The sequence below is a fragment of the Papio anubis genome, chromosome 3 (assembly GCF_008728515.1).
Source record: "Papio anubis isolate 15944 chromosome 3, Panubis1.0, whole genome shotgun sequence".
In the NCBI taxonomy this organism is placed as follows: Eukaryota; Metazoa; Chordata; class Mammalia; order Primates; family Cercopithecidae; genus Papio; species Papio anubis.
This window is the reverse complement of record NC_044978.1, coordinates 121264910-121282762: the sequence shown is the minus strand read 5'-3', so window position 1 is coordinate 121282762 and position 17853 is coordinate 121264910. Positions and strand designations below refer to the sequence as shown.

The window sequence follows — 17853 nt, the reverse complement described above, 5'->3', positions numbered from 1 at the left end:
CTTTTTTGTTTTTTTTTTTTGAGATGGAGTCTCGCTCTGTCGCCCAGGCTGGAGTGCACTGGCTCGATCTCGGCTCACTGCAAGCTCCACCTCCCGGGTTCACACCATTCTCCTGCCTCAGCCTCCCCAGCAGCTGGGACTACAGGCACCTGCCACCACGCCCAGATAATATTTATGTATTTTTAGTACAGACAGGGTTTCACCATGTTAGCCAGGATGGTCTTGATCTCCTGACCTCGTGATCCACCCGCCTTGGCCTCCCAAAGTGCTGGGATTACAGGCGTGAGCCACCACGCTCGGCCCTCTTCTACTGCTTAAATGAGTGTTAGAGCCCACATTTTCTAGAACTGGAAGAGTCACAGAACCATATGCCCACTGTTAACAACCGCAAAAGGTAGCAAAAGCTCTGAATTTCTACTTAATTTTATCTTGAGATATATGACACTGCTAGGCATACTTAGGGGCATGAAGAGGATGTCATTTCCACCCTATGTGCTCCTGAGACACCTCTGAGCTGGTCTTCAGCTGCAGTGGTAGCCTCCTACTTTAAGCATCCATCTGAACTTCTCCACTTGAGGATTTCCTCTGGTGCTACACATGCTTGCTTCATTTGTATACAGAGAAGCCTGCAAGAGCCAGGGATTTAATGCACCCAAGGTAACCCTCCACCAATAATGGATGGGAGTAAGTAGAGAAACAGTCCATCTTCCCCATCTCTTGGTAAGGCAATTCTGAGGGATATCCTCAGCAGATGCTTGGAGAGTCCCAGTGGGAATTAAACTTTAGTTGCCCTCAGCAGTATCCTCAACATGCACTGTATTGTCTTTCATTCCATGGTAGACAAGGAGATGCACCATACAGATCCAAGGAATGTGACCACCTGCCCCAGCAGTCAGCTCCCTCAGGGTCTGCCTCAGTCTGAGAGTTGCCTTACCCGAGGTAATGCCCTTCTCCTAGGCAGCCCTCATCTGGTGACAACATGAGATGAGGGTACAAAGGTGTAGTCATTTTGGCCCCATGCAGGATGGTGCTGATGGGGAATATTTGCCCCAGGGTGCACTGCCAGGTTGGCCAAGGTTGTGTCAGGGCTGTGTCACGGTTTGACTGCCCAATCCTCCATCTTTCTCCCTCCTTTCACAGATGCGAATCCCTAAAAAACATCTTGCACCCTAAAGTCTGCATAGCACCTGCTGCATCTAGAAAAAATCAATCTGTATCAACTTACCCATCTCACTCTCCCAACTCCCTCACTTGTGCCAACTGGGATCATAAATCAACCTCCTACACACAACTCCAACTTTTTGGAAGGGACTCAAACTAGAAAATGAGAAAGAGAGCAGTCCTTCTTTCACTCCTAATTTTCCCTTCCTTATAGAGGTAGCTCCAGTAACTAAAATAGTCTTGGCTTTTCTCTCCCCACTCATTCCCTCCTCCCTGAAAGAGTAAACTGGGTATGTGTAGTCCAGCTTGTTCCTCTCTGCTTTCAGGAGAGGGGCTGCACACAGGAATCACATGTTCTTCGCCATTTCTGCATGCTGTCAGTTTTCCATAGACAATGCCTGATTTAGAGAGTCCTGTAGTGGTCAGTGTTACTGGACTGGCTGTCTACCTGTCTAGTGCTATGGCTTAGTTTGGAGAAACCTACCTGTCTGCAGATATAAGTCACATTCTCCAGTGTCTGGTTTATCAGTAGGAAAGATGCTACATTAGCCACCATCTGCTGACTTTTGTTCTGTGGTTATATTGTTTAAGGACTCAGGCAAGAAAGAAAATGATTATTTATGAGATTCCACCAAACCTCTTTACTCATTTTAAGAGCAAGCTCTAGCTGTATTGTGAGGTCATCTGGGTTGTAATCAGGCAAGGAGAATGTGGTGGTCATGGAAATATCCCACTCAGATGTCCCATCTAGAAACCAGCTGCAGGGAGCACAGCTGACCAGCAACCTCAGTGCTGCTCCTTGGATCTACCATGGCATTAACTGATCAACAGGAGCCCAGGCAATGATAGAGCACAGCAGGAGTGCTAAAACTAGACCCATTCTGCCTGCCTGATGCAGGTCTCATCCAACAGGCAGGTTTGCCTCAGGGACTCCTCATCAGCCTGGTCAGGACTTTGTCAAACTGCACTGTAATATGAGGCTCTTCCTGCCCAAAACTTCTTCCTTCCCTCTGTCCTTTCACATGTATCAGATCAGCATGATGGTTTGAAGGCTCTGCCTACCTTCAACTGCTCCTTCCTCCTCTATATTTCAAAGGCATCTCCCCAAATCATGCATGTCTAATCCATCCTGGTGTCTGATCATTAGAGAAAAGAGAACCTGAACCAACACAGTAATTGCCCAAAGAGGAAGAATGGAGGAGTGTCAGGGTTTGGCTTTCTCCTGGGTGTTGGAACCCCACTTGGGATGACTCATTTGTAAAGTGATATAGAATCCTAGCACTCATGTCTTAGTTGCAGGACTTTTCCATGTAATTATTGTACATTTTGTGAAAAAACTAAAGAGTTTTAATTAAAGACCTACATCCCTCACTTTCTAAGGACCTCCAGAGCCACTTTGATCAGGTCTTGAACAAGGCAATTACCATGTTGAGCCATTTTTATAGACCTGATTAACTAGAATCTGAACTTTCTTTTCTCCTCCACACAGAAGCCCTACAGCTTCTTTCAGCCATTTCTAACTGGAGTAGTACCGACTTCTCATGATAAACAGACCTTTTCTGAAAGCAGTGCCAAACTTTTAGCACATTATTCTTGGCTCATATAGTCCATACCCCTGAAAAAGGGAAGGAAACTTGTGTAACTGAAAGTACAAGGACCTTCAATTATATAACAGTTAGGAAAGGGAGATAGGCTTGAGCTCTAGCTGTCTCATTCACAGCTGAGTGATGACCAGGAGACCACTTATTCAGAGGCTAATTTCCTATTCTGGAAAATGAAAAGACCTCCCAGGGCTTTTTGTAAGTGTTAAGAATACAAATGTACTTCATAAATTGTGGAACAGAGAGGTTGTACAACAGTCATGAGTGGGACAGATCTGGTCTACAGATGTGTTGGGTTTGGCCTACAGAGAATTTCTTTTTTTAATCTGAAAATTTCACAGAAAATGTGGCTTTCTGGCTTCTTTCAAAAAATCCTCGTTGCAGCAATTCAATGGTGAGAAATAGCAGCTGCCCACCATACTTGAAAGCATTTCAATGTACAACTTCCCAGAGCTGCAGGAATGTTCCACCCTCACTCACTGCGACATCACTGTGCTCCAGGAGTTACAAGGGTTCCTTGTAGATTCTGGATATTTATGACCCTTGGGGTAGAGGATGATGTAGGCTTCATCACCAGTGACTTGACAAGCATATTCAACTGTACAACTTCCCAGAGCTGACAGGAATGTTCCACCACTCATGCCATGTGGATGCTCCAGGAAGTTAACACTGAAGTGGTTCCTTGATAGATTCTGCCTGATCATTAGTCCTTTGTCATTAGTGCATAGTTTGCAAACGGTATTAGATTCTCCCATTCTTCAGGTTTCTGATTCTACTACTGTTAGTTGTCATCCTTGTACCAGGCAGAAGCTTTTAAATTAAGTCCCATTTGTCTACTTTTGAATGGAATAATAGACATTGGATATTTGAAAGGATGGGAAGATGCACGGAAGGGATGAGAAACTACTTAATAAGTACCATGTTTACTAATCCTCCACTCTGTGGAGAATTTCTTTTTTTTTTTTTTTTTTTGAGACAGACTCTCGCTCTGTCACCCAGGCTGGAGTGCAGTGGCCGGATCTCAGCTCACTGCAAGCTCCGCCTCCTGGGTTTATGCCATTCTCCTGCCTCAGCCTCCGGGTAGCCGGGACTACAGGCGCCCGCCACCGCGCCCGGCTAGTTTTTTTGTATTTTTTTTTTTTTTAGTAGAGACGGGGTTTCACCGTGTTAGCCAGGATGGTCTTGATCTCCTGACCTCGTGATCCGCCCATCTCGGCCTCCCAAAGTGCTGGGATTACAGGCTTGAGCCACCGCGCCCGGCCCTTAATAAGTACAATGTATACTGTGGGTGATGACTGCACTTAAAGCCCAGACTTCACCACTGCACAATATATCCGAGTAACAAAACTGCACTTGTACCCCCTAAATATATTCTTTAAGAAAAAAAGAACTGGGAAATTCTTGTTTCAGGGTTCATGAGTATAGATTTGTTAGATTTGTTTGTATTTGAAATGATTGTAGTTCAGACAAAAACTACTCCCAAAGAGAAACAAGAATTATTGCTGTATCTCTTATGCTTCCCAGACCTGTGCCTTAGTTTGGGTTCCCTGAGAACCCAAGACAAGAACTCAAGTGATTTACCTGAAAGATAGAGGGAACTCTGTTAGGAGAGTGGGAAAGGGAGACAGGGAAGCAAAGTAGCCAATAAAGCACATTTTATCAAGTCACCTACCATTGCCAGCACCTGGAGCATCATTCCAAGGAGAGTCTGTGCTGGGGTGGTGATCATAGTTTACAGTTCACTGGGACCCTGTGTTACCAGTACCAGGCAAGAGTGTTTCTAGTTTGGAGACCAGGACCTCTAACCTTGCAGAGTCCAGATTTGTGCAGATGAAAAGCACAATGTTCCTTTAGTGGGATGTTGGAGATAATGATGAGTAAAGCCACTCCTGCTTCCAATCCTTGCTTCTTGGTCCAAATGTGCTCCCCGTTGGAGTCACAGTACCATTGATAGCTCTCTCAATAGTTCATGCAGTACATTCTGGAGAAAAACACTCCACATGAACTGCAGCTTCAGCATCAGCTCTGCCTTCAGCAGAACTTTCCAAAGCTCTGTGGGACCAATGCTTTTAAATGGTGTGGTTTGTGATATGATCAAGGGATCCCATGTTCAGGGGTCCATGACCATGCCTCCTTCACTGTAATAAGAGGCCTCGGTCAGATGCTGTATTGTATGAATTAGGCTTTTTGTAATCCCCTGAATAGTGGTGCTGAATGACGTGCTAAGGGCAAAAAAGGCAAACCCATGACAGGAATGTCTAATCCTATGAGAATGATTCACTAGTCTTTCTGGAATGGAAGGGTTTTAGTTAATTTGGTTCTAAGTGGCTCAGAAAAGTAGCACAATATCAGGGACTCAGTATTGGTCTCTGTTGCTAACAGGTTGGATATCTAGAAGCAGCAGTAACTAGATTGTTCTTGATAAGTCTGAGTCCACATTGTTGGGCCCATCCATGGCCTCCAACTCTGCCACTGTGGTCCTGCTTTTTGTATGCAACACATGCCATTTCTGGGGTGGCAGATGACAAAGGTTAGCAAACAATAACTGGCAGAGTCATTTGGCTCAATCTGGAGATAAAGTGAGGGATTATGACTTTATTGGAGTACTTACTCTCAGCCCTTTTGCCCATTCTTTTTTCTCATTAAAGTATTAATCGATAACCTCAATTTCTCATCTATTTCTACAAATGCTGTGTTCTGTTACACCCCTTCAGAACTATCTTCAGGTATGCCAGATGGCTGGCTGCCATTCCAACCTTAGCTGGCATTATGATAATCATGACACTCTGGCTTCTGGTGATTGAGGGCTGCCACCCGGCTTTTTTGGCTTCAGGGACCCCACCACCCCATTGTTAGCAATTTGGCAAGATCTGTAACTGCACTTCCTACTATCTGTAACTGGCCTGCTGAGGAGAATGACTGCTGAACTTCTCAATGCTGCTTCCTGGCATGCCAGTGCATTCTTAATGGCCTTGGCAGATGGGTGTCTTGTGTGTTTCCCACAGAACATAATCCCATGGTGCGTCTTTAGTCATCACGAAATATATTTAATCTGGTATGCCCGAGTCCTTGGGTTTTTTAGTTTCTCCCCTACTGTCATTGCAAAGGAGTTTCAGCTTGGCTCAGCATGGGCCCTTGCATTTTCTAGGCTTCTAGGGGCCCTTATAACAGTAAGTTTGCCTGAAACTCTGAGGTCTTTGCCAGGGTGTTAAATCCAGTATGCTGAAGGAGTATCCTCAAATCAACAAACTCTCCCTCTCCTTGTCTTATGTGCTGGCTCCACTTAATCTAGACATTCAAAATCCAAATCCATGGTTATTCTCCTGGACTCTGCCAGTTCATGCAGTTCTTGCAGTTTATTTGGGAGTAAGCTGTCTTATCTGATCAAGCCCACTATGTCCATGGCTGGTTATGCTATGACTTCACACCAGCTATCAGCCTGGCTATCAGGAGAACAGGTAGGTGGCTGATCATGAGGTAGAGCCCCTATTACCTTATGGAGAAGAGGCCACTGAAGGGGGGAAGCAGAGGTGTATTAGGGTTCTCCAGAGAGACAGACCAATAGGATAGATGGGTAGGTGGATAGATGGACGAATGGATAGATAGATTTATTGGGGAAATGGGCTCACTTGGTTATGGTGGCTGGGAAGTCCTATACAGGCCATCTGCAAGCTGGAGATACTAGGATGCTGGTTGTGTTGCTCAGTCCCAGTGTGAAGACTTCAGAACCAGAGAAGTTGATGGTGTAACTTTTCTTTGTCTTTTTTTTTTTTTTTTTTTTTTTTTTTTTTTTGAGACTGAGTCTCGCTCTGTTGCGGAGGCTGGAGTGCAGTGGCGTGATCTTGGCTCACTGCAAGCTCCACCTCCTGCGTTCACGCCATTCTCCTGACTCATGTTCCCCAGTAGCTGGGACTACAGGCGCCCGCCACCACGCCCAGCTTATTTTTTTTTTGTATTTTTAGTAGAAATGGGGTTTCACCGTGTTAGCCAGGATGGTCTCGATCTCCTGACCTCATGATCTGCCCATCTTGGCCTCCCAAAGTGCTGGGATTACAGGCGTGAGCCACCGTGCCCGGCCCTGATGGTGTAACTTTCAGTCCACATCTGAATGCCTGAGAAATGGGGAACCTGGAGTCCAAAGGCTAGAGAACCTAGTGTTCTGGTATACAAGGGCAGGAGAAGAAGGGTGTCCCAACTCCAGAAAAAAGAGGGTAAATTCATCTTTCCTCTGCCTTTTTGTTCTATCCAGGCCCTTAGCTGATTGAATGGTGCCTGCCCACCGTGGATGAGACTGGGTCTTCCTGAGTCCACTGATTCAAATGCCAATATCTTTCAGAGACACCCTCACAGACATACCCAGAAATAATGCTTTACCAGCTATCTTGGTATTCTCTAATTCAGTTGACACCTAAAATTAACCATCACAAGGAATAAGAGGTGACTATTTCTTAATAGGGGAGGGAAGGATAGGCCACATCTGCAGTATTTAAGGGTTCAGAAGAGTATGGAGAATCACATAGTTCCATCTCATATTAAGCATCCCAGTTTGTCCAACCAGGGTTCGCACCTTGGTACAATAGACCTTCCTCAGTTGAGAATTCCATCAGCTTTATATCTTGACAACTCTATTAAATCAAGGTCTGGGTCTTCCACTTCTTTTGTTCTTTCACTTTGGGAGATAAGGACTTTTTGGAAGCTTCTAAAGGAGCCCTCTGGCCTTCACACTTAGTTTTTAATTGTTAACAACCTCATCTTCTTTTATTATCTCTCTCTAGTGGGTCAATGCAATTTAGTGCCAGTCAACCAATTCTATTGCCCTGCTCTGCATTTTCCTGCAAACCAACTCACACCTGCTTCTCAAGTGGCTAAATGATTGTTCTTGCCAGGGTGTTCCCCTCTACTAGAACATTCTCTCAAATCAGCCTAGGGAACATTTTAGCAATTGGGCTGCCACTTTCACAAGTTTGCTGGTGAGCAAACTTCCTGAGAGTATTTTTTGGCTCTGTGGACTAGTCTTTGTGGCAACTACTCAACTTTCTTGTACTGCAAAAGCAGCCATAGGCAATACATAAATGAATGGATATGACTGTTCCAACAATTTTTTAAAAACAAGTGGTTGTATAATTCAAATGGTATGACCTTCTGGGAAAGACAAAATTATGGAGACAATAAAAAGACTAGTGGTTGATAGATTCAGGGATGAATAGGTAGAACTCAGGTTCATTTTAAGGCAGTGAAATTATTCTGTATGATACTATAATAGAGGATACGTGATACATTTGTCAAAACTCATAGAATGCAATGCAAAAATGTACCATAAACTATGGACTTTTGAGGCTTTTAATTTCCATTTTTATTTTAGATTCAGGGGGTATCTGTGCAGGGTTTGTTACAAGGGTATATCGTGTGATGCTGAGGTTTAGGCTTCTATTAAACCTGTCACCCAGGTAGTTAACATAGTATTTAATAGAAAGTTTTTCAATCCTTGCCCTACTCCCTCCTTTTGGAATCCCTAGTATCTATTGTTCCCATCTGTATGTCCATGTGAACCCCCAATTTAACTTCCACTTATAAGTGAGAACATGTGACACTTGGTTTTCTGTTTCTGTGTTAATTCACTTAGGATAACAGCCTCAGGCTGTATCTATGTTCTGCAAAGGACATGATTTTGTTCTTTTTATGGCTGCATAGTATTCCATGATGTATATGTACCACATTTTCTTTATCCAATCCACCATTGATGAGCACCTGGCTTGGTTCCATCTCTTTGCTATTGCGAATGGTGCTATGATGAACATACAATTGCATGTGTCTTTTTGGTAAAATGATTTTTCTTTTGGATATATACTCAGTAATGGGATTGCTGGGTGGAATGGTAGTTCTGCTTTTGGCTTTTTGAGGAATCACCACACTGCTTTCCACAATGGTTGAACTAATTTACACTCCCACAGTGTATAAGTATTCCTTCTTCTCTGCAACCTTGCCAGATACCTGTTATTTGACTTTTTAATGATAACCATTCTGACTGGTGTGCGATGGTATCTCACTGAGGTTTTGATTTGCATTTCTCTGATGATTCGTGATGCTGAACATTTTTTCATATGTTTCTTGCCCACATATATATCTTTTTTTGAAAAATATCTGTTCATGTCCTTTGCCCAGTTTTGAATGGGTTTGTCTTTTTCTTGTTGGTTCATTTAAGTTCCTTACAGATTCTAGATATTAGTCCTTTGTCAGATGCATAGTTTGCAAATATTTTTTCCCATTGTGTAGTTTGTCTCTTTACCCTGTTGATAGTTTCCTTTGCTGTGCAGAAGCTCTTTAATTTCATTAAGTATCACTTACCTATTTTTTATTTTGTTGCATTTGCTTTTGGAGTCTTCATCATAAATTCTTTGCCTACGCCAATGTCTAGAAGCATATTTCCTAGGTTTCCTTCTAGAAGTTTTTTAGTTTGAAATCTTACATTTAAGTCGATAATCCATGTTGAGTTAAATTTGTATGGTGAAAGGTAGGTGTCCAGCTTTATTCTTCTGTATATGCCTAGTCAGCTGTCCCAGCACCATTTATTGAATACAGTCCTTTCTCCATTGTTTATTTTTTTCAACTTTGTCAAACATCAGTTGGTTGTAGGTGTGCAGCTTTACTTCAGGGATCTCTATTCTATTTCATTAGCCTGTGTGTCTATTTTTGCATCAGTACCATGCTGTTTTGGTGACTGTAACCTTATAGTATAGTTTGAAGTCAGGGAATGTGATGCCTGCAGCTTTCTTCTTTTTGCTTAGGGTTGCCTTGGCTATTCAGGCTCTTTTTTGGTTCCATATGAACTTTAGTTTTTCCTAATTTTATGAAAAATGATGTTGGTAATTTAATAGGAGTTGCATTGGATCTGTAGACTATGTAGGGCAGTATGGACATTTTAACAATATTGGTTCTTCCAACCCAGTAGTATGGAATGCTTTTCCATTTCTTTGTGTCAACTATGATTATTTCAGCAATCTTTTGTAGTCCTCCTTAGAGATCTTTTACCTCTATGGTTAGGTGTATCTCTAGGTATTTTGTGTGTGTGTGTGGCTATTATAAATGGGATTGCGTTTTTGATTTGGCTGTCAGCTTAAGTGTTATTGGTGTATAGAAATAGTACTGATTTTTGCACATTGATTTTGTATCTTGAGAATTTACTTAAGTTGTTTATCAAGTCTGAGTCTTTTGGCAGAATCTTTAGGGTTTTCTAGGTATAGAACTATATTGTCGGTGAAGAGAAATAACTTGACTTCCTCCTTTCCTATGTGGATTTTTGTTGTTGTTGTTGTTGTTGTTTTGCCTGATTGTTCTGGATAGAATTTGCAGTATTATGTTGAATAGGACTGGTGAGAGTGGGCATCCTTGTCTTGTTCCAGTTCTTAAAGGAAATATTTCCAGCTTTTGCCTGTTCAGTATGATGTTGGCTGTGGATTTGTTATAGATGGCTCTTATTATTTCGAGGTATGTTCCTTAAGATGCCTAGTCTGTTGTGGGTTTCTATCATCAGGGGGTATTGGATTTTATTGAATACTTTTTCTGCATCTGTTGAGATGATCATATGGCTTTTGTTTTTAATTCTATTTATATGGTGAATCACATTTGTTGATTTGCATATATTGAACCTTCCTTCCATCACAGGAATAAAGCCCACTTGATCGTGAATTAACTTCTTGATGTGCTCCTAGATTATTTATGTTAGTATTTTGTTCAGATTTTTTCGCATCTATTTTTATCAGGGACATTGAACAATAGTTTTCTTTCTATGTTGTATCTTTGCCAGATTTGGATATCAGGATGGTACTGCTTTCATAGACTGAGTTAGAGAGGAGTCCCTCCTCCTTGATTTTTTGAAATAGATTCAAAAGTATTGGTATAAGCTCTTCTTTGTATGTCTGGTAGAGTTCAGCTGCAAATCCATCTGTTCTGGGGATTTTTTTTTTTCAGTCGGCAGGATTTTTTTTAATTACTAATTTCAGATCTCACTATTGGTCTGTTCAAGATTTGTTCCTCCTTGGCTCAATCTTGGAAAGTTGTGTGTTTCCAGGAATTTACCCATTTCTTCTAGATTTTCTAGTCTGTGTGCATAGAGGTGTTCATAATAGTTTCTGAGATCCTTCAGTATTTCTCTGGGATAAATTGTGAAATTACCTTTGTTATTTTTGATTTTGCTTATATTTTCTCTTTATTAATCTAGCTAGTGGTCTATTAATTTTGTTTATCCTTTCAAATAATGACCTTTTAATTTCATTGACCCTTTGTATCATTTTCTGGGGTCTCAATTTCATTTAGTTTTGCTCTGATTTTAGTTATTTCTTTTCTTCTGCTAGCTTTGGGTTTGGTTTGTTCTCGTTTTTCTAGTTTTAGGTGCAAGGTAGGTTTTTAATTTAGTATCTATCATCTTAATGCAGGTGTTTAATGCTATAAACTTGCCTCTTAACACTGCTTTTGCTGTATCCTAGAGGTTATGGTATGTTATGTCTCTGTTTTCATTTGTTTCAAATTTTATTTGTGCCCTAATTTCATCATGTACCCAAAAGTAATTCAGAAGTTGTTTAGTTTCCATATATTTGTGTCATTTCGAGAATTCCTTTTATTAATTTCTATTTTTATTTCACTGTGGTCTGAGAAGATGCTTAATATTGATATTTTTGACTTTAAGACTTGCTTTATGACTGAGCATGTGGTCAATTTTAGATGAGAAGATTGCAGATAAGAATGTATCTTGTGTTTGTTGGATGGAGTATTCTGCAGATGTCTACTAGGTACAATTTGTTAAATACTGAATTAAAGTCTGGAATTTTTTTTAGTTTTTCTAACTGAATGATCTATCCGAAGACGTCAATGTGGTGTTGATATCCTACACTATTATCGCATGGCTGCCAACATCTTTTGTTAGGTATAGAAGTCTGTGCTTTATAAGTCTGGGTGCTCCAGTGTTGGGTGCATATATATTTAGAGTAGTTAAATTTTCTTGAATTGAACTCTTTTCATTATATAATACCTCTTTTTACTGTTGCTGGTTTCAGGTCTATTTTATCTATTACAAGAATAGCAAACCCCCCTTTTTTTGTTTAGCATTTGCATGATCAGTCTTTCTTTCCATGTCTTCACTGTGAGCCTATGGCCATCATTACCTGTGAGATGGGTCTCCTGAAGAGGCCAGACAGATCTTGTGTCCTGTGTTTTTATCAAATTTGCTACCCTATATCTTTTAAGTATGGTATTTAGGGCATTTACATTAAATGTTAATGTTGACAAGTGAGGTTTTCTTCCTGTCATAGTGTTATTAGCTAGTTTGACTTGATTATGTGGTTGTTTTATAGGGTCCATGGGCTATGTGCTTTCCTGATAGTATCATTCTTTTGTTTCCATGTTTAGACCTCCCTTAAGCATCTCTTTCAGGGCTGGTCTGGGGGTGACGAAGTCCCTTAGCAATTGCTTGCCTGGGAAAGACTTTCTTCTTTGCTTATGAAGCTTAGTTTGGTAAGATATGAAATTTTGGCTGACATTTCTCTTTAAGAATGCTAAAAATGGGTCCCCAATCTTTGACTTTTAAGGTTTCTGCTGAGAAGTCCATTAGTCTGATGTGCTCCCTTTATAGGTATCATGACCCTTTCTCTAGCTGCCTCTAAGATTTTTTTTTTTTTTCCTACATTGACCTTGGATAGTCTAATGACTATGTGCTTTGGGGATGGTAATCTTGTACAGTAACTTGTAGGACTTCTCTGGATTTCTTGTATCTGCATGTTGACCTCTCTAGCAAAATTGGGGAAATTTTCCTGAATTGTATCCTCAAAAATATATTTCCCAAGTTGTTTACTTTCTCTTCTTCCAAGAATGCCAATAAGTCGTATATTTGATCACTTTAGATAGCCCCATATTTCTCAAAGGCTTTATTCATTTTTAAATTTTTCTTTATTTTTGTCTACTGGGTTGATTCAAAGGACCATTCTTTGAGCTCTGAAATTTTTTACTTAGCTTGGTCTAGTCTGTTAAGGCTTCCAATTGTATTTTGAAATTCCTGTAGTGAATTTTTCAATCCCAGAAGTTCTGTTTGCTCCTTTAATACAGGTGTGTTATCTTTTAAATCTTGGTTTTTCTGTTCATGTTGGATTTTTTTCTCTTAAATCTCATTGTGTTTGACATCCATGTTGTGAATTGAATGTCTGTCATCCCAGACATTTCTTTCTGATTAAGATCCGTTGCTTGGGAGCTAGTGAGATCCTCTGGAGGTGACAAGGCACTCTGTTTTTTGTATTGCCACAGTTCTTGTGCTGGTTCCTTCTAATGTGAGATAATTTACGCTTCTTTTTTTGAATTTGCTATTGTTTGAATGGAGCTTCTTGATTTCCTATTCTTTTTTCCCTTGGGGGTATGACTGCAGTGTATACTGTGTATAATAGATTGACTTTGTTTCTGGGTGCTTTTAGGGAGCCAAGGCTCTGCTGGGTTCCTTGATTGCAAACAGGTTCCTGCGGTGGCCTTCTTAGGTGTTGCTTGTTGTAGCAGTATTGTTTTGTTTGGTGGTGTAATTCAATCTTCTCTCCAGAAGGTGGTGCTGAAAAGAGCCAACAGGTAGGAGCAGGGGCAATGGAGAAGTGAAAAGCACCCTCCCCGAGCAAGTGTTCAACCTTCAGTTGGTGGGGGGGGGGGGGGGGGGGGAGTCACTATAGATGCCTAATAAGTGGTCTCTTTCAGCCTACATTCCCTAGGTTCTTATGGAAAGAGGTGCTGCTGAGTCCACAGCAGTGTGAAGGGGAGAGACTACCCATTCTCTGTGTCCATCCCTGAGCTTTGGTGGTGCTGTCTTCAAGCGCTGGTGCTGCACTCATGTTTCCTTTGGCCCAAGGGGTGCTTTGGTGGGCTGTGCTCCCCACTTATTTAGGGGAAGACCATGCCAGGGATTAGCTCTGTCTGGTTCTGTGTGTCTTTGATGGCAGTCTGTACACATTCCTTGGTTATAGGTAACTTTGTATAACAGCTTTTCCAAATGCTGGTTGTAGCAGTGATGTGTTGGGCATGTGGGCAAACTGCCTCCTGTGTGGCTGGGGTGGCAGAGGTCTCAGGAAGCTTTCCTCGTTCCCCACTGCTGAGCACTCGTGTCAACAGATTTTCTATTGTGTTGTGCCATTCAACCTCCAGGTCAGTAGGTATCTCATACAGGTAAGAGCTGGCTGCAGCCAATGCAGATGGGTATATACCTGGTCTTTGTTTACTGGGAGAAGCTCTGTTGCCTCTGTGGGGTGCACAGTGGTCTGAGCTCCGTGCTCAGCTCCTGAGTTGGAGACTAAGATGGATGGGGCCTGACCAGGCAGGTCCACTTATGGGTCCCCCAATAACAGGCACAAACACTAGCTCCAAGGTCGGGGCTGGGGGGGCAGTGAGTGGCTACCAAGTGCCCAGAGGTGTGCCTAGTTATGGAGTTTGAAAATGTCCTCTGCCCCAAGTTCTCTGTATAAGAAGAGGAGAGGTGTAAACTCCTAATCTAGATGAATTGGTGCTCGAAATGTCTGGAAATATGTCTGGGCATTGAGAGGAGGGTGAGCTACTGCACCACAATCTCCACATCTGAAGGTGGGCGTGGCTCAGGCTTCTAATCCAGGCAAGCAGGTATGCCAAATGCCTGGAAATATGCCTCAGCAAGGAGTGCAGAAACTGCTGCTGCAACAAGGTCTTTCCAGGGAATGGGAAGGGTGGTTCAGTCTCCTACTCCGAGAGAGCAGGTGTGCCTCATGCCAGGTGAAATGCCTGGGGTAGGAGCAGAGAAATCACTGCCATAATAAGATCTTTGCCTGGGAAGGGATAGGTGGCTCAAGCTCCTAATCTGTGGGACCTAGTGTGCCAAATGCCTGGAGTTATGTCCAGCTGTGGAGTGGAGGAAGCGTCACTGCACCAAGTTCACTGCATGGGAAAGGGATGGAAGCTCAAGCTCCTATTCCAAAGGGGCAGGTATGCCAAAGGCCCAGAGATATGTCCAGGCATGGAGCAGAGAGTGTACCACTGCACCAAGATCTCTGCGCAGGAAGGAAGCTCAGGCAGGTGAGCACGTGTGCTGAATGCCTGAAAATATGTCCCCCAGTGGGGAGCAGAGTAACAGTGCAACAAAGTCTTTTCAGGAAAGGGGTCAGCTCAGGCAGCTAATCCAGGTGAGAGTGTGTGCCCAACACCTAGAGGTAGGCCCATGCATGGTGTGAAGGGAGCACCACTGCACCAAGATCTCTGTACAGGAAGGATGGGGTAGCTCAGGCTGCTAATCCAGTGGGATAGCTGTTGCAAGTGCTTGGTGATATGCCTCAGCACAGGGTAGAGAGGGCCCCACTGCACCACGATCTCAGAAAAGCAGGCTGGAGCACCGAGCAGTGATACACGCAGACCAGCTCCAGGTTGGCAAACTGGCCCTCGCAGCAAGTCTTGCTGCCCAGGAGAGACTAGCTTCAGCAAGTCTCCTACTACAGACCTGCAACGAAGGAGAGCCCAATTCCAGCACCTACTGCTGGGGTGCTTTCCACACCTGCTTCTCAGTTCTGGCTGTGGGGACTCTTCTCCAGCTCCACAGAAAGCACTCCAATCTTTGTTCTGAGACTAAAATGCCTGTGTGGCCACGTTGCTGGGTTGCTGAAGAATGGCTGACTTTCTATGAGCCTGGGTTCAAAATGGCGTCCTCCTCTCAGTCTCGGGCCTGGGAAAATGCCTGCAGCTTTTCCTGGTGTCTTTCCTGCTCAGTGTCTGCAAGCCTCTCCCCAGATTAGCTCTGGAGCTTGGGAGAAACAAGATGCCCTCCCTTGGCTAGAGTTGCATGGATCCCTAGTGGAATGGCGAGTTACAGAGGGAGGCTCTCTACCTGTCTCGTGTAATGGGGCTGCACTGACTTTTATCAGGGCACAGCTGGACCCTGTTTGCCCACCTTCTCCTCTCCAGGATCTGGGGTGTCCTTTGCCATTTTGGTGAATTCCCATTTTCCTTCTTGAACTAAAGCTCACCAAGTTGATCGTTACATACTATTTGCTCCTTCCAAGTGGTTGAGGCACACAAAAAGCCTTTCATCTGCCATCTTAGGGGGGAAAAAACTGAACTTTTGTTAACATTTTACCAATATTAGCTCATCAATTGTAACAAGTGTACCATAGTAAGGCAAGATGTTAACAATAGGAGAATCTTGAGGGAGAGGTGAATGAGGGCATTTCTCCAAATTTAAATGAAAACTTAAAGTTACTAAAAAATAAAGACTATTTAAAAAGCTAAAGGGACCAGGTGTGGTGGCTCACACCTGTAATCCCAGCACTTTGGGAGGCCGAGGCATGTAGATCACCTGAGGTCAGGAGTTCAAGACCAGCCTAGCCAACATGGTGAAACCTTTCTCTACTAAAAATACAAAAATTAGCTGGGTATGGCAGCAGGCGACTATAGTCCCAGCTACTCAGGGGGCTGAGGCATAAGAATTGCTTGAACCTAGGAGGTGGAGGTTGCAGTGATCTGCGATCACGCCACTGCATTCCAGCCTGGGTGACAGAGCGAGGCTCTGCCTCAAAAAAATTTAAAAAAAAATTAAAAGCTAAAGGGAGAATAAAGCCTTTCTAACACAAACTTTAAAACAAAACAGGTGGCAGGTGAGATCTGTTCCTCAGGCTGCAGTTTATTAACCCATCCCCATCTGCCCTGCCCCCTAGACTACCATGTATCATGTAACAACCACTATAGGGTCTTCATTGCCAGGTTGGAAGGAAGCAATTCAGTCCCTAAACCCTATCTTGCTTTCTCATACCACCACTCTTAGTACTAGTTATGTCTGTTCAGGTACTCCAGGAAACAGATGCCAAAATGAAATTAGTAGTGTAAGAGACTCGTTGAGGGATAATATCTATAAAAAATAAAGGGGGAGGAAGCAGGATGGGACTTGGAAAGCTTTTGGACCATGCTACATACCTGATGGTATATTGGTGAACCTCAGAAAGCTCTGGAGCAAAGATTACCCACCAGAGGAGTTCCTACTTGGTCACAAATGGCCAGGCAGTCCCTAGCATCCTAACTGTACTAACTCACTTGCTGGGAGCTGCCCAGGGCACCACATAGAGAAGATCAGTCAACAGCTCTCCTCATAGCTCCACTGCAAGCCCTTTCTTGAAAGAGAATCTGAGCAAGGTATCTCTATGGCTGCCTCATGGTGCCAGTTTCTTAAGGCAATCTCCCTCAGGCTCTGAATCAGAGCTGAGGTCCAACAAACTCTAGATAAGCTTATATCTTCCTTACAACCAAGGCAAAAGCTGCTCTTTTAAAGAAGGAGAAAAGTGCAGTTGCACACAGCAGCAATGACACCACAGGCACCAGGATTGTCTCCTACAAGATCGCAAAGACTAGAAAAAAGCCCCATCAATGGAGGAATCATGAAAAGGCCCAAATAGAAAGAATGCAAAGTATGTTAGAGATTGATTTTCTTATTCCTTCATTAGTGGAGGAAACTTAAAACACTGGATGTAAGTTGCTGAAGTCAACAATTATCTTCATCTCTGGCCTTCTCTTTCCACATCAACTGAACACTGCTTTGCTATGGCTTTGTAGATTATGTACTTTTCCCTCATTCACTTTTTTGAATTATAGGAGTTTTTTCTGTGTAACTCAAATCTCCTGAACCTAGGGCCTGTGTCTTAGTTTGGGTTCCTATCTTAGTCTGTTTAGGCTGCAACAAAAAATACCATAAACTGGGTGGTTTGCAGACAACAGAAATTTATGTCTAAGTTCTGGAGGCTGGGAAGTCTAAGATCAAAGTGCCGACAGATTCAGCATCTGGTGAAGGCTTGTGTCCTGGTGCATAGCTGTCTTTTCTTTTCTTTTTCTTTTCTTTTTTTTTTTTTTTGAGATGGAGTCTCACTCTGTTGCCCAGGCTGGAGTGCAGTGGCGCGATCTCGGCTCACTGCAAGCTCCGCCTCCTGGGTTCATGCCATTCTCCTGCCTCAGACTCCTGAGTAGCTGGGACTACAGGCGCCTGCCACCACACCCGGCTAATTTTTTGTATTTTTAGTAGAGACGGGATTTCACCGTGTTAGCCAGGATGGTCTCGATCTCCTGACCT

The 17853-nt window shown here is 43.0% G+C and overlaps 1 long non-coding RNA gene across 1 annotated transcript in view; it reads right to left on the bottom strand.

The window, feature by feature from the left end:
- Positions 1 to 11403: 11403 nt before the first annotated feature.
- LOC110743271 overlaps positions 11404 to 17853 on the bottom strand; it is an 83720-nt gene continuing 77270 nt past the window's right edge. Inside the window, exon 2 of the long non-coding RNA XR_002522054.2 lies at positions 11404 to 13344. This is a non-coding gene — a long non-coding RNA (uncharacterized LOC110743271). The remainder of the gene's footprint in view (positions 13345 to 17853) is intronic.